Raw genomic sequence first — 22,443 nt, 5'->3', positions numbered from 1 at the left:
CTTCCCCAAAAAGTTAAACATGTGAAAAGATTTCTTTAGATTTTAGCTAAAGTTGATGGAAAGCGTTAAGGCGAATACAAACGCTGCACGAACCTCGTGGGGTTTCAGAAGTCTCTTCATTATCTGAATAACGAGGAATGGAATAAAAAATATATATATTTATGGTCTGAACCTACAATGGTATTCGGATGAACAACTTGTTCACGTGAACCTTCGTCAAATTGAAAGTGTTAGTGAATCGAAGGTGAATCTGTTATTTTCACCCAAAAATTACATTGGTATTTCTGAAGAGAGGAGACAGGGGAAGGAGACACTTGGTGCTGCCGTGGAAGGGCTTCTGCTGGCGAAAGTGGTGAAGAACAATTGCTTTATGGTAAAGGAAGTTAGGGAGGGGAGTACAAGAGAACACAGAAGGAAAGAAACCCGAAGCCTTTGGAGAGGGAAACGATGAAACATGGAATATTAAATGGCTTAAGTGCATAAGTATAAACATATATCTATAAATAAAAACCCAACTGTACTTGCTACATTTCCTAAAGAATTGGTACTGATATATTTAATTTCAAATAAACCTCTTTTATATTCCAGAAACTAATAATATCCTGAAGTCAGCTGGAAAATGTATTCACAGAAGGGAAGATTATTAGCCCCAGAGTCAGTTGATCACTTGTAACAGGTCATTGACGGCAGATTGCAACTCTGAAAAGGTCGTGCAGTACACGATTCCACTGTCATATTTCATTCCGGGTTCATTCATCACATGTTCTGCCACTTCTGTCCGTGCTGACTGTGTTTTGTGAATACATCAGATCTTTGGCATTTATTACTTAGTTTATGAGCTTACAGAGTTACCTTCGGATATGAACCAAACTTCTTTTTCTACAAAGAAAACTTCGCAAAGTCTTCTTGCTAGTATTAACAGATTTAATAATCCATCAAAAGAGAGAGAGAGAGAGAGAGAGAGAGAGAGAGAGAGAGAGAGAGAGAGAGAGAGATCGTGCTATTTCCTCAACTGAGTCTTGTGTTAGAAAGCATGAATGACTGAAGAAGGCTTAAGTATCTACTTTCAAAAGAAGTGACATTCCTATGCACAGAGTTCCTTGTTAATTAAGTCTAGATACAAGATCCAATGTCAGCAAATCCTCTTCCAAACGGAAAATCTCCTCACAAAGAGAATCTCTAGTAATGATCAAAAGAAATCAAGAAGAAATGAAAGAAAAACAAAGACTAAAGACTGTAAGAGTTAATTAATCTCCGCGTCACAATGATACGAGTCTTTTGAAACAAATCCTTTGCAACGACTCTGTGTGTGTGTGTGTGTGTGTGTGTGTGTGACTGTGTGTGTGTGTGTGTGTGCGCGGGCTAGTTTACAGCCTGTCTTTTTTCCATATATGGGTAATTTAATTATATAGGATACGTTAAAAATTCTCTCTCTCACTATCTCTCCCCTTATTTGTCCAGTGTTTACAAAAATGGTATTTTTAATCACAAACCACTCAACATTAATAATCCTTCCCCCCCCTCTCTCTCTCTCTCTCTCTCTCTCTCTCTCTCTCTCTCTCTCTCTGTAGTTTCTTAGTTCCCTTACTACCTTCCATTCTAATATCACAAAACAGGTTTTCATTTACATATCACGTGCGGGCCTGTACTTTCAAAGATTCCGTTATTGCCCATTATAGAAATACAGCAGAATTACAGCAGTAAACTACTTGGGCCCGAGGTACCAGCGAGCGCTCAACGAACACAAACGATCCGAATGAACGAACCAAGATATTTTATTCGGGGAAGATCATTACAATCGGCAACCAAGGTTTCTCTACTGACAGCGTTCAGATCAATTTCCGCCAAAGGCGTTTTAGAATCACTCTAATTAAGTCCGTGTTATTTGTGTGTGTTACATCATCGGCAAAGAGGATGACTTATATCGTAAAGGAACTAAGATATCATCTTCTTCTTTTAAGCTTTTTCCCATTTTGCACGATGCCTTCTTTATTAGACCTGTGGTCTCGATCGGCTGCCCTGCCTGACATTATTAGACCCCAGCGTAATGTATCATACCCGACCCAACGCCCTTTCTTCCCAGCAGCGAGTTGTTGCGCGGGTAGAGCAAGTTCGAGACTATTTGTTATGTTTTTAGAAGGTGTTGTAGTGGCTTTGTTTTGTGTGTGTATTTAGTCTGTAACACCCATTTGCTTTTAAGCAAACCATCGATATAAAATAGCAAAAACTCTCTGAATCGGCTGCGGATCTGAACCGCGCCAGACCTCTACGAAGTCGAAGCTGCTTAACTGGACTGAGGATAATCGTAAAGGAACTAAGTATGAAGATATGATAAACTGAAACAAGGTGTCTGAATCATCTTTAAATCAAATCACCTTTATATGTAACTGTCCAACTTTTTTTGCAAAGGCAAAGGCAAAGGCAAATTTTATTCTATCGACCCCTTCCGGAGAATGAGAATGACAAAATTACACAAATGTTATATTTTACACAAAACTACAAAAGAAGAGACCAATGGATTACAACTATATTTAGGATGTACATATGAAGGTATCTGTAACATACAACTATGACCAGAATAATGAAGATTAAATCTAAATGACATTATAAGGATAGGGCGTTTTGCAAGTCTTTTCAATTCTCTAGCACTACTTGTATTGAAACAGATTAAATTTAAAAGGTGTCTTCTCAATAGTGAATCTTATTTTCTAATCACAGGACAAACTTTAAATCAAATCACAGTTGCTACAGTAGTTTGTACTGAAACCACACCTATATTTACTAAAGGGCAATTCAAAAACTGGTATATCTAAATTTATAATATATGGCCACCTTCAGTCTTAAAAAGTTTATAATTACTACACAATATATTTCTTTCTACTTTGCATGCCACTGTTGTCTCTCTATATCACTGAGTTTCGGCTATTTATTATCCACGTGTGATTGAAGTAATTTGATCCGATACCACATTGAATCATTATTGACCAGCGTACAGAATTCTAAGAAAAACGATAAAAGTTGATTTTACAATTTCAACCAAAATCCAATCATCCGTTTGCAAATAGATATTTCAATTTTGAATCTGCCAAGAGGATTTGCATCCAGAAATGTTTCAACAAGTTTGTGGTAACCCCATATTTCACAACCGTAAGTCTGAAAACGACTATAACTGTCCCAACGAGCCGACATTACACAATACAACGGCACTTGAATGTAATCATTACAGCATATGAGTTGTTAAATTCATTTACAAGCTTTGATCCATAATAAACGCTTTGTCTGCCCAAATACTATGATTAGGTAATAAAATACTATGAATCGGTAGAGAGGTGACTAAGAATAATAGCCTTTAAGAAGAGCTGAGGAGTAAAGGATTTTGAAGTTGCCATCAAGACCTCAGCACTTACTGTAGGTGTAAACCTCCTGCCAGAGATTCTGAAGACCAGACGGCTCCATCTACCATAACAACTGAGATACTGAAAGAGGAAAGCCTAAAATATGTTTGAACTGTCCTGTGACCTTAAAAACTAGGTTGTATAAAAAAAGATAACTACCAAATTAGCTAACACCTATTTTAGTGAAAAGTACCGAAAATAAAGGCCACTGTAGAATTGGGAGTGCCGGATGTGTATCTGGCTTCCTTTGAAGTGAGATCAGTGTCAGTTTCACCCATCTTAGACTATTCACGTTTATACCAGGTCAGCTACTTTTCGTCACAAAGACCATTCACGGATATATAGTACGTTTCCCTTTTCCCGCCATAATAACAGCTTTTCTGCATTAAAATTGTTAGCACAAGCAAGTCCAAGCTATTCCACACCAGTACAACGCTAAAACTACAACATACTAAGCTAGATTCTAAAATTATAATATTTTTTCGTCTGGATATCATTTGTTGGTGGATATGGCCAGATTTGCGAAGCAGATCCGAGACAATGACAGTTCTACTCCAAACACTGACATGGTAACGCGACCGAGGCTTCTGTTTTGCCTCTTGGGGGAAGTTCATCAGGAATTCCATCCAGATGCCCTGTCACGGTGGATAAGAGTCCACGTATTTGCTTCTTCCTTCTTATTTTCATGTTATTCTTATGTACTGACAGGAGACGACATTTGCAGGTAAAATCACCATTTTTTGTAAATCTTACAAATATACATTACACTATATTTTCAGTAACTAGGAACAATTATTGTACGAATAAGGAGAGAGAGAGAGAGAGAGAGAGAGAGAGAGAGAGAGAGAGAGAGAGAGAGAGAGAGAGTAAAACTTTCCGGTCATTAAGTGCGAAAGATCAATTTCGTAGCAAAAGTAAATTACCGCTGGATGAATCATCTGCAAACAAACTGCCATAATATTTATTTTCTGTAAATTTTCCAACTGGCAAAAGACCGCGTCAAACTTCCCCACAAGACCTGACAACTAACTTAGCCGGGCCTTATAAGGACAACCACAATTTGTCAACAACTTCCTGCGACACACGTGCATCGTTTATTCACTGGGAAATTTATCAGTCGAAATATGATAATTATATTTATGGCTTTTCTATTTTGCAGGCCATATATTATTACATTTTCAAATCACTTCTCAGTGCCGTCAGTGCACCTCATGCGGTGCATTGTAGGCATTAGTTAGGGATCTTTGCAGCGTCCCTTCGGCCCCTGGTTGCTTCATTTTCTTTAAACCCACAATTACTGGGCATTTTGTAATATACAGAACAAATTTAATCAGCAACGTGGAAATGTACACTGCTTGCTTGTAAACAACCGGTCAAGAAGTGACAGACCTTTGGTCCTGGATTAATACAGTACAGAGTTAGTCCGCTTCTGACCAAAATAAGGACAATCTCGCGCATGACGTCGTCTGGCTGCATCTGGCTGAGGTTAAGGTAAAGGAAAGTCATCAGTCAGTATTTAACCTCATCAGAATGAAGAACACGGAAACTCTCTTAACCCGGATTAAAGCTCTCTTCACCTGGTCAGTCCCAGGATTAATTCGTACAGGATTAATATATAGCACAAAATTTAAACAAAATTTTCTTATCCTTTTTTGTGTTGAATGATGTGGGTTGCTGATGATAGTTAAGATTGTTATTAAAATGTATATGTATGTATGTCATTAATGTATGTATATATATATTATATATATATATATATATATATATATATATATATATATATATATATATATATATATATATATATATTTATTATATATATCTGTGTGTCTGTGTGTATGCATGTATGTATGTACATATATTAACCAAAGAATGTAAGGAATCATAAAAGAAACAAAGACACACCTGGTCTCAGATTTACACAGTTAGGCCTACTGCATTACCCAAATAGCAATAAAAAGACATATGGAGGATTATATCAATCCTTTAATTCAGGATTATATCGATCCTTTAAGTCACCAGTACTAGAGACTGACGGGGACCTCTCTCACCTAAGGTTGTGAAAGTGAGAGAGAGAGAGAGAGAATGCGTGTGGGCAAACAATTACCATAGTGGCCCTTCATTTTTTTGTTTTCCTGGTTTTCTTCTACGGTGCATACCTGTGACGTCACAAACATGCGCAGAAACACCGGGACGGTCTAGCCCTGTACTCTATTAATCCTGCCTTCGTCTGCCTGGGTGGAAACGGTCAGGAGGCCAACGTCACGGTCTGCTCCTGCGCATAAGAGGTCTTGTTTTGGGTCGGGGTTGAGAAGACCTCCTTAATTAGTCTGTAAACCTTGACCCGTCTATAGAGGACGGCCGAGATTTAATCCATGACTCTTAGAAGAATAAGATGACGACTCAAGTGATCCTCGTCTGAAGACGACTTGGAAGAGGACAGTTCGCATGAAAATGAATTATGCGATAGTGGTGGCAACGATAACACTTTGCCTAATCGGAATGAATCGGTGCCTGAAGAAGCTGTCATCTTTGATGGCGGTGACCAACCGTCCGTCGAGAGTGAAGTGAATTGGCAGACGGTTAGGGGCGAAGATGACCACCCCCATACTTTTTATTTCGATTCTGGTTCTTCAGGAATTCAGCCCGAATGCCCTCTACTGGATGACGGTCCAGAAATGGACTACTTCCCTCCGTTTATTGATGGACCGTTAATGGAAATGATATGCGAGGATACAATCCGATACCATTCACAAAAGGTGAGGGATGTTGCACTAGGCCGAACATCAGTAAGTAAAAAGTGGAGAGAGAGATTTGTGAGTGAGTTGTAGAACTTTTTTGCATTATCTTCACTCGTGCCACATTCTTATAAAGGTGACATCAATGAATACTGGAGCACCGGTCCTTTACTACGCACTGAAATTTTCGGCAAGACCAAGTCACGTGATCGGTATCTGTTGCTGCTCCGATCCTTCATTTTGCTGATAACGACACTCCAGACGAAGAAGTCAAACTGTCCTTCACACGGCCTCTTCTCAGCGCCTTGGAAGGAAGGTTCCAGCTATTCTTCAAATAATTTAGAAACTGGGTTATTGATGACTCTTGACTTCTTCTTTATGAGGGGTCTTTGTGTTGCAAACAGTATACTCAGACAAAGAGACATCGCTTCCGAATCAACCTGTTTATTATATGTTGTCGTGAAACAGGGAATATTTTGGGCCTATCTGCAGATACTGGTAAAGGAACTGATATTCAGTTTGACCGAACGCTTGGTGTTTCCGGTGGTGTTGTTGAAACAATGTTTGATTACTTGAATGAAGGGCATACATTATTTACAGACAATTGGTATACAACCCCGGCACTCTGCAAATACCTTCAATGAAATGGCACCGGAAGTTACGGTACTGTGAGATCCCATCGCGTTTCGATGCCACAATTTCAAGGAAAACTGCAAAAAGATGAACAGCAAAGTTTTGTGTGCAATGACGATGTAGATGATTGATAAAGTGCACCACGACCAACTCAAACGAAATAAAAGTCCAGCAGATATTGATAAATATGACCAAACCACGATAAAAGCATGAAAGTTGGCAGAAAAGCAGGTCAAACGAAATATAGGGCCATCTCAGATTTTGCCTGTAACAAATCTGGCAGCCATTTTTGTTCCGCCATTACTGAAAAAATCATATTTGGCTTGTAAAATGAAAACTATGCAAGCTAGGATAACAAATAAGGTGTGTCTTTTCCTAGGTTTTTTCAGGGTCAAGGAGCATTCTGAACACAAAAGAAGCAATATCTTTGCTAGTTTATACTATTTTGGTGTTTCAGCACATGATACATATACTTTATGGGGTTCGAAAAGTTCTTGTGTTGACAAGATATTTTGTAATTTGTTGTCACACTGCAATCATTTATTATTGAATGTAAATGAACTTCTTTTCAGCAGACAAATGTTATTTATTCCTAAAAATAAAAACTTTGATACTTCAGATTTGAGGTTATGCACTTATTATTAAACTGTAAAGTCTGTCATATATGTGATACATAGATATACTACATGGAAGTTCTTTATTCTAGAATGTCACATTCTCCCCCACATGGTTTCATCATTCTGGAGCTCTCCCTTCAATGTTGTTACATGCACATGTTCCAACCAGCTGAAAGACATTTTACATTTGTTAATCAAATGTGAGTCAAAAGCAAAACTAGTGTCAACATCAATTGTGTGAAGCTTATTTACCTTCAATAGCATACTCTTACCTGTATTCATCTAGTAGTGCCCTGGAAATGTCTCACAGGCAGACTTAAGAGGACCATCTATACTGGGAAGGGTGGGTCCTTTCTGCTGACAACTGCTAAATGGCACAGTTGGTATGTCACAGGCAAAGGTTTCAGAGGATGTTTGCCACTGAAATCCATTTCTGACTGCAAAGCTCTTGGCTGACCCTGATTTCCAACAGATGGTTGTTGAAAGAGGGAAATTCCTGTGCCATGGAATGATGTACGTGTCCCTGTGGAACTGGGATTGTGGTCTATATTATCAACAGCAGCTGTTGTAAAAAGGCCACACCTGAGTGGAAGAGGGCACACGACTCCTTCATTGTTGTAGTGCTCACATACAGCATTGCCAAGACCAGTAGAAATGTTAAGAACTTGATCATAGGAAATAGAGAGGCCCAATGAGAATAGTTTTGTCTCAAGATCTCGTTTTCTTGTTTTTGTGTGAAACATGATGCCCAGATACACTGGAAGAGGTGGAAGGCGATCTTTACTATGCATTTGGGGCATTCCCTCTTTGTCTGGTGCTAGAGTTAAACATCACAAGTTGTGAAAGTGTAAGAACTGATTGAGAGGTGCAGATACATTTTGCTTGGTCCTTGATACTAGGACCAAACAATATCATGGACATGAGTGCTTTTAGTGAGGCAGGACATGATTGCTCTTGACATTCATCCTGAAAGTTACCAGAGAACTGAGGTTTCATTTTAACATGTCTCTTCGTATAATACTTGCTGTTCTCTTGCCAAGTAACAGCATCATTGTCAGTGTCATGTTCAAGCCTTCTTTATAGCAATCCCAATGTCTTCATTAAACATCAGAATAACATCACGTCCCTGCTTATGGGGTTCCATATCAGGAAAATAGGCCAAAATCCTGTTCTTGAGTTTGGTTGTGTGCACACGTTCAGACAAAGCAACACCCAGCTGTTGTAATCGGTCAGTGTACAGTTTTGCAAGATCTGAAAGTTTGAACACTGGTGCTACAAGTTCATCTTCCTTCACATCTTCGACATATGATATCAGACTAGCAAAGGCAATGCCATGGTTAATGCTTTCATTGTCTTCATCCTTTGTCTCTCAATATTTCTAGCTTTGTTGTAAGTGCAGCCAAGCATCTTGCATGGTATTTTGCTTCCTGGGCAATTAAGTCACCTGCACTAAGTTTGCAAAGCAAAACTGTATCTTGTAAAGCCAGTGCACATTTCCGGACCTTGTATCCAGTTCAAAGTAGAGACTTCATGAAGAACCTCTCCTGATGACAGCCCACAAAAGAAACATGAAGTTAAAGTTGTTGAGTTTCTGTACTCTTACGTGTATGTTTTTGGCTTGTCTCTTCTTTTTCTGTAGAGAATTTTCGTTTTTGTGCTCTGTCCAGTTTAGTCTTGTTGTATTTCAATCTACATCCATCATGAAGTTTTTCTCTCTGATTTACAAGTGTCATTTCAATACCACCTCCCTCATCAATCCTGTCTAATTTTAATGACCTGGGCAACGCTCCACACTGTTCAAAAGCATAAAGATTTTCAGCTATAGTCTTGTACCCAGTACCAGCTGTAGCTTAATATCTGCTGGGCAGTGTAGTCTCTCATGGGTGTTCTCTTGGCATATAAAGCACAAGTTCCAGTCTGTTTTCTCAGTTAGCTGTGTTTCCTCATAGCTCTTCTTGACTCACCATCCTATATAGTTTTTCCATCCTGATCTATTAGTAATAAAGCCCAACTGTACAACTATAAGCCCAACACCACAGCTGGCTATGTACTAAGTCTATCTTCTATGTTTAACTTGGCCTGTAAGCAGAGTGAGAAAGCATTAATTAGGACACAGTAGGATAAACATGTGCAGAAGTGCTTTATAATACAACTTTATAATACAACAGCAGAATGTAAAAGTGAAAGTGAATGCATTTGACTCCACCTCAGGCAGCAGTCCACATTGTCAGATATAGAATAGCAATAAGCTGTACATTGACATTTCAGTAATAGGGTGAAGCACATATGGTAGTCAGATATAAAAAGGGCCCTATTTGATAAAATATAATGCATTAATTATATTCTTAAACCTGAAGATATAGTTTTGACATCATATTTGTAATCTTAGCTCATGTGTTGTAAGATTTATAGACAACAAAATGATTTTTCGTTAAATGCAGAACAAATATGGTGCCTATTTTCTCTATCTAGTCATATCTGATGAAATATAATACATTTATCATATCCCTTGACCCTGAAAAATGCAAAAGACACCTTATTTGTTATCCTAGCTTGCATAGTTTTCATTTTATAAGCCAAATATGATATTTCAGTAATGGTGGAACAAAAATGGCCGCCATATTTGTTACAGGCAAAATCTGAGATGGCCCTATAGCTAAATTTATTTGTATTGACCTGCTAAACATTTCTGCCAACTTTCATGCTTTTATCATAAAAGGCACAATTCATGCCAATATCTGCTGGACTAACAGCGGCACAAAAGATCCTGTTACTGACGAGGCTAAACTAAAACTTGCTGCAGCAGCCGATTACGACATCAACGTGAGAATGGTGGACAAGAGTGATCTGCAAACTGGTATTGCTCAGACTGAAAGGAAAGCGTGAAGTGGTACAGGAACCTCTTCCTTCGCCTCCTTGATGTGTGCTCACTTCATGCTTATAATAACATGTACCTTGTAAACACAGGTCATAAGCCTTGATTGACTGCCATCAGACGGATGCTCACTGACTCTGCCAGTGAAAGAACAAATAATGGTGGAGGAGGACGCCCATCGGTTGAGAGAAATTCGATGAGAGTCGGTGACTACATTTCCGAGAGTTTTTGCCTTTCACTGAAAAAAACCGGTGAGCACAACGTGCCCTGACTGTAAAGTGCCATTATGTTTAGTTCCATGTTTTAAAGAATTTCACACAATTGCCCTTTCTGAGTCATTATATTCGGAATTTCTGAGAGAGAGAGAGAGAGAGAGAGAGAAGAGAGAGAGAGAGAGAGAGAGAGAGAGAGAGAGAATGTATCTGTCTATTTCAGCCTATTGGGGGAGCATTGTGTATCGGAAATTATCTATTACTGTATAAACTACATATGAAACTATATTTGATGTAATGTGTACAGATGGGCTGCTGTGCCTATTTTTCATAAATGTAGTAAAGTATTTAACAAATAAATATAATGAAATGAATAGAATTTCAATCCATCCCTAAATAAAAAATATTTATGAAGTAAAGAATAATGCAGTTTAATATACGACAAATACCAAATAAAGTTATTTTCGTTTAATCATTTTCAAAAATAAGTATTAGTAAAATTGATAACAGCAACGGGGAACGTAAGTTTTGGGGTTTGTTCACTGAATAAGTGAAAGCTCCGACAGTGCTGTTCCTGTTCGACACTTCCTTCGTGTGAGCAATGCGACCAAGTTATTTTTGTCAGTTACAATACGAGTCAATCTCTGTCCCGTCTAACGGTCAATAGCTAATCATGGACCATAACATTCTCCACAAAAACATGCTTTCATATTCATTACCGCCCAAACAGGTTGACTTTCAGTATACTTCATCCATATCAGTAAACAGAACAGGATTCAATTCCATCCGCCTATATCAATAAACAGCTTAAAATATACCTATTATAATCATCGTTAGTACGTATGGAATTTGGTTACCTAATTCACAGGATTATCAATTTGCGTTTCATGCTGAGGCGAGACCGAGAATCAGGGAATTATTAAAGTGTTCTATTTGGTTGTTAATCTAGATGGATTGCTTATAGTAGTCTAATCTAGATTTTAATCAATAATATTTTGCGACTTTTATGAAAAACCTATTTTGAACTAATGTCATTCTCCTGAACATTTAGAATACCACATGTTTTGTACTAAAAATAATTGATAAACAACAAGCGTCTATCGTAAATCACTTTTTAACTTATTTCAAACGTGAACTCTTGTTTTAATTACCTTGGGCCTATTAAAGGACAGATTTATGAATGCTATTAATGATTCATTCATCACCATTTTTGGCTGACTCATTTTTATCATTTATGTTCCTGAAATATCGCAGGAAATCAATCCAGTCATTTGCAAAATCATTTCTGCCAAAATTCATCTTTTCATCCCATCCGACCTTTCAGAATTTGGTCCTGTTCAGGAAAATGTTCATTGTCGTATTCTGTACTAAAATGTCCACAAGGTCTTTTATCTTCAGTATTTCGTCCTATTTTTGAAGAGGGTTTCTACTGAATGCCTTGAAATGGAGAAGGTGGTAATTCAATCAAAGTTGGCGAGACAGCAGAGATTGGTCATTGTGACATTTGCTCTGGAAAAGATGACAGATCTTATTTCAACAAAATGCGAGAATAATTGCACATTTCATAAGTATAGACAATGCTTTTATACAACAATGTATTAAAAATCTTATCACCTAACTTACTGAAGCAAAGCAAGAATTGATTGCCAACACCTGCATTGCAATGAATTTCATTATCTCTAATTCAGGTTATGATTGAATTAGCTGTATCGTTACGTGTAACAATCAAAATGTAATATGGTACAAATATATAAAATATTTTCGTTTCAAACTGGAGCGTCAAATTTGTGCCTGCAAATAACTCTCAGATAACAGAATATGCAATGTTTCTCTGCCTGAATGTATCTCTGGTAAAAATATAAAAATGTTCCCAATGAGTTTGAAATGATGACAGATAAACTAGTGTAATGGTAAAGTTTTAGATCCTATTTCTGTTTGTATTTTATAAACCAAATGAAAGTGTGTGGTTATATTGTATGGAGATAAGAAACTGCTCTTGGAACAGCTTTTTATGAATTACCTAAATTCCGGAGGAGAGAGAAAATCCACAATTACACAAAATTGTGATGCCACACAACCGCGAGAAGTGAACATTGTAAAGCTTGGGACGTCTTAGAGCCTGCTCAGCTGTGGTTTTCATTCTGACAGTTGTAGAACATTGCAAAATGTATAAATGGGGATGTATTTCTTCCGTAATAATAATAATAATAATAATAATAATAATAATAATAATAATAATAATAATAATAATAATAATAATAATAATAATAATAATAATGTTTTTACAAAGTAGATGCTTGTAACCTATGACTTTTGAAAGATTTAGATACCAAAACCTTTCTTTTCTCTCGTCTCCCAAGATTACCGAATTATAGACTTCACGTGTGATTATTACCTAATATATGACTTTAAACAAAGAAACTATACGCCTTTGACACATTTCTATTGCTAGTTTTAATGTACTTTAATTGGGAAAATTAACTGCTTTGCAAGGAAAAAATGACCCTTGGTCTTTGCAATCGTCCTCTAATTGCAACGCTTGAACTCGAGGCTTCGTTTCAGGAGTCGACAGGAATTCAGGAGATTAATTGTTCCGATACATCCCACTGCACGACACCTGTCACAGATAATGAACAGCCATCAACAGCTGTACAATAGACATCATTAGAGTGAAATACGAACTTCTAGTGGAAAGAAGAAGAGGAGTGCTGAGGAAAGAGCATCAAACCAGGACGCTTTCCAGGCCTGGTCGAAGTGACGAGAAAGTTCGATTTGGCTTTCTATGATCGCAAACAAAAACCAACCTCATCCTACTTATAAAATACGACAATTATTTAGACGTAACTTTAGTTTACTTAGTTTACTTTTGATGACAATGAGACTACTTTCTCTGTGGTAATTTAGAAAGACATTGTACGAATGAATCTGGTCCTTATGATAGAGGAAATCATTTTACAGGAGGAGAACATTTGCCATGCATGGCCGATGGGCAGAGCAGTAATGACAAAGTACAAAAGCTAGCTTCTTATAATATTCCATCATATACTTATATTTCATGGACTTCATAACCTTGCCATTAAATGAAGTAGCAAGAGTCTTTTACTTGTGAAACACCATCATTCAAAATGCTTTACCAAGAAGAATTATGAAGATTAAACACCATCATTCAAAAAATAAACCACCAAGAAGAATTATGAAGATTAAACACCCAATAGTGAAGCATTAACAATATGACAGTAAACTGACGTGATCACCGTTTCGAATATTTTTCATCATACTTCTATTTCTTCCTCCTTTCAAACTTTCTAGCTCGGTCTCAAATCTTTCCATTTTTTTGCCTATACTATATATCCTTTATGTGGTTATCTCCACCAGTCATAACTTGGTCCTATTATTTCTTTATTAACTCTCAGGCCTCTCGGCAAGTATTCATTTCTCTTTGTCAAACTCGTCGTCAATTATTTATATCGAAATTTTTTCAGGGCTGGTATTTCTCCATTCATTTCCGTTTTTAGTCTTAATTATCAATTTTGTTTCTCTGTTTCAAGCATTAGCTTTGATTACCTATCCCCAACAAAACGCAGGAGCAGTTACTCCTTTACCCATTCCTTCAGAACCATTCCCTCAATAAGAGATACCTTACACTCCCCAGTTAGCCACAGAAGTACATAATCACCCCCACCTTCCTTTAGCATTTTCAGCTGTATTCCCATCAACTAGTAACTTTTCCTGTGCTCGAACCTTCAAACTGTTCTCCTTAAACACTACACAGTGATATCACAAACATTCTCAAACACTTATTCCTTCCTTCCTCCCCCCCTTGCATCATTCAGGCTGGTTTTCCTCTTCCGTCTTCTTCATTCAGTAACCATTCTCAATTCACTCCCTCTCGACACATGTCTTATTCTCTTCAAAGCGTCTCTTTATTTACACCTTTCTTTCCGGATCCACAATTGTCGATCACCTGGTATATGTCCTCCTCCAAGGACAGTTTTTCTTATGTCACTACTGGATTCCCCATCTATTTCTCTATAACCTCACTTTTATCCGTCAATTTCTCTTTGACCATTTTATTCATAACCTTTTTTCGTAAACAGACACACTTCCCAAAACATTTTCTCACCAAGGACGTTTAGCGAAGGGACATTCTTCATTACCAGACATTTCGTCTGTTCGACAGACGTGTTAAGTTGTTTTGGGAATAAAACCTGGAGTTCTTTGCTAAGAATAATGTGGAAATCGTCTTCACGAACTGTCTGGATGTTTTCCTATCGGCTCTGCAACCTCTTGAAGTTACGATAGATTTCTCATGGCTAGGCTATAGAGAGCCAGCGTCAAAGTGTGCCGACGATCAAAACCGGTTTGAAGTGAGTAAACAAGGCCGTTAGGGTGGGGTTTTGATTACAAAATGACTCGCATGTACTTGTTATTTTTATACTTGTCATGCTTTATCTTGTTCTATCCTGATATTGATAACTTTGTATTTACATTTTACTTATACTTTTTACGTGTGTAATTACTATATTAATTTTACATATACAGTTTGAATGTCTCTTTGACGATTCTTTGTTGACCGTCTATTTTCAGCTATTTATTTTTTTTGTCTGGTTGTTTCTAAGTATGTAAATACCTAAATAGCAATTCTTGGTAATTGTCAACAGGCCAGTTGTAAACAAGTTTAGTAACAAACCTATATGTTTTAAATGTTAATTTCAAAACGCTAACTGCCGAATATTGGATTTTAACCATCGAATAGTTATATTTTTGACAAGTGTTCCTTGAAAGAATGTATATATATGTGTGAATTTCCTTGTAAACACTCATTTTGTAGCAGAAGATGTCTCTAGAAGAGACGAAATGTCCTAACAATAAAAACGTCCATCAAAATGGAACTTTGGTGCTTTACTCCATCAGTTGCCTGAAGAACAGAGGAAGATAATAAGGAAAATCGAGAACATTAGTAAGAAACTAATAAACTGCAACTTCGCTGTCATATTTAACGACATTTGCATATATATATATATATATATATATATATATATATATATATATATATATATTTTTATATGTTTCCTGGTGCAGGTGGATCTTATGACTCCACAATTATTACTTTTACTCGAAAATGGCCTTGTAAGATACCCAGGACATATAAAACACAAACAAAAAAGAAGTACACATGGAGCGGAGGGCTCTTCACTAGGGAAGTGCGTGAAACACGTGGATATAAAAATAGTTATATTTGATAGCACACAAGGTCAAAAGGAAAATTAACTGAAAATACGGTAAATTACTGCCGTAGAAGTCCTCCCGAAGAGGGGGGAGCTTGGGAATGCCAGGAACACGGACCAAGGATAATTCTGCTACAGGCGTCTTTCTGAAACGATATTTGGACCCACGTTACACATCTAATGCTGGAATTTGGGGATTGAATTACTGGGGTGCACTGAAGGCGCCAAGGACTCCCCCGAGGCGTTACTTGTGACTCAGAGGAAAGAAGCTGTGAACACGTGGGCCTGGCTTGAACCAAGGAATATCAGGGAACACAAAGTTATAGGCCCAGAGATTAATAAATGCAAAAGGGCTAAGTAATCGTGACTAGCAACTCGTTTTGGGTACATTACCACATTTGTAGGGGCGCAGGGATGACGACGTCTTCTGCCGAGAAACACGTGTGGGAGCGTGGACAAATGGTAGCCTCCTCTCCAAGGTATTTCTTCAAATCGTAGATTGGGGCGGAAAAGGGCGCCCTTGGGATGATGAAAAGGCCGCCGTTTAATGTCAGCTCGCGTTTGGGAGACTTGCAATCCCCCTTGCAGTCTTCTAAGGCCACGTGGAATGGAACACGGGCACACAGGGTGGCGATGGGATCCACGTGGCGGCGAGCGGAAGAGGAGGGCAGGGGCAACGCCCGAGAGGCGTGACTGCTTGGCTTAAACTAGCGACCGCGTGTGGGAGAGAGCTATCCTGGCCCTGACCTTTTATTGCTTCTGGACAGGGGTAGGGGGGCGATGTCCTGACCCAGGTCGACGACCCGCTATATCATAGAAAACGTATTTTCATCTTCCCTGTACCAAAGAAAACAGTGCAAAGCCAGTTTACTGTCCCCAAACAATTATATTCTCTGAGCCCTTATATACCCCGACCTTCAAAGGTTCAAACCAACCCAAAGCAGGAAAGGAGAACAGTTTCCTAGCTTATTTTGGCGCTAATCTTTACAGCTCCCTGGCAAGATAATATTCACACCTATAAACGGGTGCGAATATTGACAAAAGCAAAAATGAGCTAAGAAAACGTTGACTTTATTCTATCTTTTACTTTGCTACAACCTTTACTTTACTTTATTTGTAAAACTCTGATGCCACACTAATCAATAACAAACTGAAGGTTTACTTTAGGAGCAGAGTGCAATTTAGAATATACAATAAAAAGGGTAAACTTGTTTGCAAATTAATTATTGCTCAAATACTTCCTAAGTACTGTTTCTACCCATTCTTTATTCGATTTACTTTACTGGGGTAATAAGGCGCTCAAAAGAAAATAAACAAAGAACACTTCAAAATTTCAAAATAACAACAACAAAATAAAACATACAAGGCAGAATTTAAAAGGAAACAAATGTAAACCCACTGATTCCTTAATGCTATCCTGGAATTACAGGCATGCTATTAGTTGTGCCTTGAAGAGGCGGCATTCGTGACAATACATTGTAGGTATTAAATAATATCCCCTTTACCAAAATTGTAATAATAGAATTCAATTCTTCTTTTCAATCGACCTCCAATTGTTCACAAGCTCGACGAGCATAACTAATATTTCCCACGAACGCTAATCTGAAGGGGCAAGAACTTGACAGCTGTGAGGCAAAGAGATTATTCGCGGGTTTTAATTCGCCAACTTAAATGACGCTAAATTTTTACGTCTGCAGCTTACAACTCGGGTGTAAGCTTAAAATAGACTAATCGACTTATGAATGGGAGGATAAACAAATGAAGGGAAAATGGACAAGGATAACATTCTCCACATGGATAATTAACTCAACAAAAAAAAAAAAGAAATGTAAATAAAAAAAAGGAAACTACACAGAACAACAACGAAGGATATTACTTCATACTAAAGGGCGGGCACCACGGTGATTAAAAAGGCAACGTTAAAATTGTAAGGGCAGGAGTCTTGTGACTCAAGATTCGTAAAAAAAAGAAAAGATTAAATGCAAAAGTAAATAATATACGTAGAAAATAAAGGATAACAGAGTGAGGTATTTATGATTTACTTCTTTATCTAACTTCCGTCGCCAACAGACGACGGTCAGAGCTAACTCTCAGCCCAAGGGCGGGGAAAAGAAACCCAAAGGGCGCGACCCCTTCAGGAAGAGTTGACACGCCTGCCTTGTGCCAAAGGACGGGCGTAAGGGCGTGCCACTTCCCACTCTGTCTCTCTTACTGCTTCAAAATAAAATTATTTATACATTTCAAAAGGGGATGATATCCCATATATTAACTGCCGCTTGCGGTGGTAAGTAAGGGAAAGTGTGAAGGAAAGATCGATAGAGAAGGATGAGGGATAGAAATTCCAAAGGAAAGGAAGAAGATAGCGGAAGGCCTTGACATCCTCTCCTGGATGAAAGGTGCCAAGACGTTCAAGAGATGAAGATGGGGGCCCTATGCCAAGTTTGCACAGGGGCCAGAAGAGCTCGGGGCTCCTTGTGGACTACCTGCGATCGCCCACACCCGTGGTAACTCCGCCGCGAACCTCTCCTCCTTGGACCGTTGTCCTTGGCCGGGGAATCGGAGGGCCCGAGGCCAAAGGGGGCAAGGGGTGCCATCTGGGTCAGCTGCTGCGACAACTGACCCAGGAATTTTTTTCGCCATCTCGGACATTAACTGGCGCAGTTCGCAGAGTTCATCGGCCCAGGAGGGCAGGGCAGAATCATGACTCGCGGAAGAATCTGCGGCGGGCGGCGAGAGAGAGGGGACGGCCGGAGGGGGCGGGGTCGACTTGCTTGCAGGGGTGACCAGCTCAGGCACTGACATTGGCACTGGCGCTGGTGGCGATGTGGTGGTGGTCTCGTCTGTCTGGACGGACGGAGACTGGCACTGCTCAGTGCGCCGAAGGGGCACTGGCAGAGGAGCTGAAGGCCGAGATTCTCCTGAAGGGAGATCTGGCTGAGGCCTCGCACTGGCACTGATGCCGTGCCGGGCACTGGACTCGGATTTGGATGATTTATTGGGGAATGGGGACCCCGGAATGGTGGTGGCTTGAAATGGGGACGTAAAGTCTTGGCCCAGGAGGACGTCATAGCCTCCTGGAATGTGTTTCACACGGCGAGACGAAGGGTCCTGGCTCTGTGGGGTCGGGTGACCCTCAGTTGGACCGTAGGGAGGATCATTTTAAAATTCGTTAATGCCCTCAATGGTGACGAGCTTGCGTCGGTCAATTATAGCTCCATAGGGAACTTTGTCCCTCCTTATGAGGGAAATTTGCGCGCCAGAGTCGTCAAATGCCTTGACCTGGCGTGCTGAGTATTTACCTCGAGGAGGTGCCACATAGATGGGACCCTCGGCAGGAGGGCCTAAGGACTCGGGATTCGTTACTGCCAGGGCGACGGCGGGAGTTCCTGCCTTATTATTTCTAGGGCATTTTGCCCATGAGGAAGAGTGGCCATAAACCTTGCACGCCGTGCAAAAGGTTTGGCTGAAATCTCTTCGCACTGCCCCGGCAGAGGGCGCAGGCGACTTATTAGGGGCTGTCCGGGAGAGAGAGACGCTGGTGGTTTACTGCGGCATTGCTCCTTGGCATGCCCGATCTTTTACAGAACCCGCACATGACGGGCTTCTGTGATTGCCCATTCTTCGGCGGAGGGGCACCTGATAGGTAGGCGGGTGGCGTAATTTTGCGCTGCAGCGAGCTCTCCTGGGGTGATGGGTGTCCCATAGATCCGCTATTCGGCAGCAATCAGCTAAGGTGGGGGGCTCCTTCTCGGCGATGTGCGTGGCGAGGGCCGGCGGGGTGTAGAGTAGGAAGTTCTCTATTTGTATTTGTTCGATGGCATCGTTGAGGGTCGTAACCCCCACGGCCTCGAACCATTTGGCACGGGCACGCTCGGACTTGTAGGCCCAGTCTGCCCAGGTTTGATTGGCCTCCTTCACTAGCCCGCGCCAGCGCCTCCTCCAGCGTTCAGGGGTTATCTCGTACGCCTTGGCAATAGTCTGGCGTACGACCTCCCAATTTTCCTGCTCCTCCGGCGGGAGGGCCCTGTAGGCAATCAGGGCCTTCCCTCCAAGGAACTTGCCCAACACCAGGGAGAGTTCGGCGGCACTCAGGGGGCAGGCCTTTAGCACTGTCTCGGCGCTGTCGAGCCACACCTCGGGCTCAGCCTCCGTCCACTTCGGCATGCAAGCGATAGCCTGGCTGAAGGCACTCATTCCCTGGGGGGCAGGTGGAGGCGAAGGGCCACTCTGTTGCAGCATTGCGAGTTCATGGGCACGCTGCTTGTCCCTTTCTTCCCTCTCGGCTTCTTCTCGTTTCTCCTGGGCCAGTCTTTCTGCCTCACGTTCCTGTCTCTCTGCGTCCTCCCGTTTCTCCTGAGCCAGCCTCTCTGCCTCCTGGCGTTCCTGTCTCTCTGCTCTCGTTCCTCTCTCTCTGTCTTCTTCTCGTTCCTGCCCATGAAGGCTTCGTCCTCGTCTCTCCTGAGCCTGTCTTTCTGCTTCTACTTGTCTCTCCTGAGCCTGTCTTTCTGCCTGTGGGAATGGCGTCCATCCTCTCCTGTACCCAGTCTCTTAGGGCTCTTGGGGGAAAGGCAATGAGTTCCTTCCCTGAGAACATGAAGAACTTGGGGACCTCGCTCTGCTGAGATTGGTGTCGACATTTTGCAGGCGGGAGAGGACGCTAGTAACAACAGAATTAATTTCCCAGAGCTGTGGGAATCTTGGACACTTTTTCAAAGGACGTAGCAATGATTGGTCTCCGGATTTACCGACGAAGCGGGCTGATTGGGGACGATAAATTAGCGATGATTGGTCTCCCGATTTACCGACAAAATGGGCTGATTGGGGACGATAAGTTAGCGATGATTGGTCTCCCTATTTACCGATGAAGTGGGCTGATTGGGGACGATGAATTAGCAATGATTGGTCTCCCTATTTACCGACGAAACGGGCTGATTGGGGACGATGAATTAGCAATGATTGGTCTCCCGGTTTACCGACGAAGCGGGCTGATTGGGGACGATGAATTTAGCAATGATTGGTCTCCCGGTTTACCGACGAAGCGGGCTGATTGGGGACGATGAATTAGCGATGATTGGTCTCCGATTTACCGACGAGGCGGGCTGATTGGGGACGATGAGTTAGCAATGATTGGTCTCCCGATTTACCGGCGAAGCGGGCTGATTGGGGACGATGAATTAGCAATGATTGGTCTCCCGGTTTACCGACGAAATGGGCTGATTGGGGACGATGAATTAGCAATGATTGGTCTCCCGATTTACCGACGAAGCGGGCTGATTGGGGACGATGAATTTAGTAATGATTGGTCTCCTGATTTACCGACGAAACGGGCTGATTGGGGACGATGAGTTAGCAATGATTGGTCTCCGATTTACCGGCGAAGCGGGCTGATTGGGGACGATGAATTAGCAATGATTGGTCTCCCGGTTTACCGACGAAACGGGCTGATTGGGGACGATAAATTAGCAATGATTGGTCTCCTGACTTACCGACGAAGCGGGCTGATTGGGGACGATGAATTTAGCAATGATTGGTCTCCCTATTTACCGACGAAACGGGCTGATTGGGGACGATGAATTAGCGATGATTGGTCTCCCGATTTACCGACGAAACGGGCTGATTGGGGACGATGATTAGCAATGATTGGTCTCCCGATTTACCGACGGAGCGGGCTGATTGGGGACGATGAATTAGGGATGATTGGGGTAACGACAAACGGGCTTACTTGGGGACTAGATTGGGATATATATTTAGGTCTCCCGAATTACCGACAAAACGGGCTCACTTGGGGACTGAATGGAAAATGAATTGGTCTCACCAACGGACCGACGACACGGATTTATTGGGGACAAGAATAGAATATATAGGCGCCCGGGAATTTCCGCACAAACGACGTCTGATCAGCGGGCGCTAGTTTTACTGACTTATGGGAGAAGTGTTATTCTCAAGGGCAATTAGGTGGGGGCCATCCCACATTCACAACAGATAGGCAACACACGCAGCCGTAGTAACAGCACAAAACAAAACACAAAAAAACAGAACAATACAGAACATATAATGTCAGACCCCCAATAATGCAAAACAATTTGGTAGAGCGAAGCAAATCAAACAAACAAATGTTTTCCTAACTGGGCCATGGAATGGACGGTCAAGGCCGTCTGCGCCAAATGAATGAACGACGTAAACACGGTTGTTGACCCTTTTCGTCCTGGGCGTATAATATATGCTTTCGCTCCTATTTCTAAAACGAGAGAGAGAGAGAGGGTAAAAATGCGTCAGCAATGCTAATCTGACTTTCGAACACGTGGTTGACGTCGAGGTCTCGCGCCTATATCTAATGATTCGGTTTCGAAATCACTCGTTTCTACAGGAGGAATATGCGCACTATTCCTTTAATGATTTATCACCTGTATAACCTAATTGAATGGCATGCAAGCCGCGTGCAAAGGCTTCCAAAGCTAAGTTTTCGGCGATTCTCTCTCTCGTTTTCCTCGGACATGCGCCCTACTATAAAAAAAAATTCCTAGGACTAGTCACGTTTTCTACAGCGTCCTACGCTAAATAAACACAGTTTACTTACGCAGAATTTCCTTGGCCTGTTGCGCTGGCTTTTCAAAGGTTCGTAATCTGTCTCGTATCCAGCTTAGCTGAGCTAATTGCTGATTTCACAAATTGCAACACAAACAACAAAGGGGAAGAGGGGGGGGGATGCAATCATTACGAGAATCACTGGTCAGGTCGCCATTTT

Source organism: Macrobrachium rosenbergii, chromosome 45, assembly GCF_040412425.1.
Source record: "Macrobrachium rosenbergii isolate ZJJX-2024 chromosome 45, ASM4041242v1, whole genome shotgun sequence".
Lineage (NCBI taxonomy): Eukaryota > Metazoa > Arthropoda > Malacostraca > Decapoda > Palaemonidae > Macrobrachium > Macrobrachium rosenbergii.
This window is presented reverse-complemented; position numbering follows the sequence as displayed.